Source organism: Zerene cesonia, chromosome 13 (genome assembly GCF_012273895.1).
Source record: "Zerene cesonia ecotype Mississippi chromosome 13, Zerene_cesonia_1.1, whole genome shotgun sequence".
NCBI lineage: Eukaryota > Metazoa > Arthropoda > Insecta > Lepidoptera > Pieridae > Zerene > Zerene cesonia.
This window is the reverse complement of record NC_052114.1, coordinates 2,256,993-2,258,043: the sequence shown is the minus strand read 5'-3', so window position 1 is coordinate 2,258,043 and position 1,051 is coordinate 2,256,993.

Sequence of the window (1,051 nt, the reverse complement as noted above, 5' to 3'; positions counted from 1 at the left end):
ATGTAAGTACATTTAGCATTTACCAACATGGCTGCATATCGCCGCCATATTTGCACGTGACCTGTAATAAAAACTAGACCCGCGTGGCCCTAGAGTAATGACACGATAAGTAGTGTTTATTTACCTTATGAAGAACTAAAGGTATCATAATGTATGACAAGTTTTGACAACTGCTCTGTGTGATATTATGGAGTTGTATCTGAGTTATTTGAATTTTATAACAAACTTTTAAAAATATACGCCAACTCGCAATTTTAAAGAAACAATCTGTAAAAAACATTCAGGTATAATAATTGTCAGAATGGAGAAGTATGTAGTATTACTAATATAGTATTATATTATCTGTATATACTTTCTCCGAGTTAATATTTTTGCAAGCTTACAGCCAATATTATCTCTTTATAACAATATTTAGATGATGATTATGGGTTAAAAGGTATGAAATGGGTAGATGAAACACCGACATTTACTTTGCATACACTGAAAATAACTGCTCCTAATTCTGTGGCCTAATTAATACGATGTGTTTTTGATTGTTTGATTACACTCCATGGTCACGTGATGGTGAAAAGCTTCATTTAGCATTAGCATTAAACAAATATATGTCATGTCCTTCAAATAGAAACTGGCATTTAATTTATAATTCAGACTCGCTTTTCGCCTGCTGCTTCGCCCGTGTAGTTTAAAATTTACAGTTCGATGTTTCCTCTCGCAGTTCCAGTTCTCGTTGGGATTTCCGGGATAAAAACTATCCTATGTCCTTGCTAGGGTATCAGACTATATCCGTACAAAAAATATCTAAATCGGTTTAATGGGTAAGGTGTGAAGAAGAGGCAGACCAACAGGCTTTCAGAGATACTTACCCATTTACAATATTATAGTAGGGAGAAAATGAAGATAATTGTCGTGTATGTACGTATGCCTGTTCCTTTGAACTTCGTTTTTAAATTGACATACTTAATTATGATGTTAATCGGCTTATTAGATTTTTACGAAATGAAAATTGTAGTGAAGTGAACAACAGACCATGAATCGGAGAATAAATTTAGGA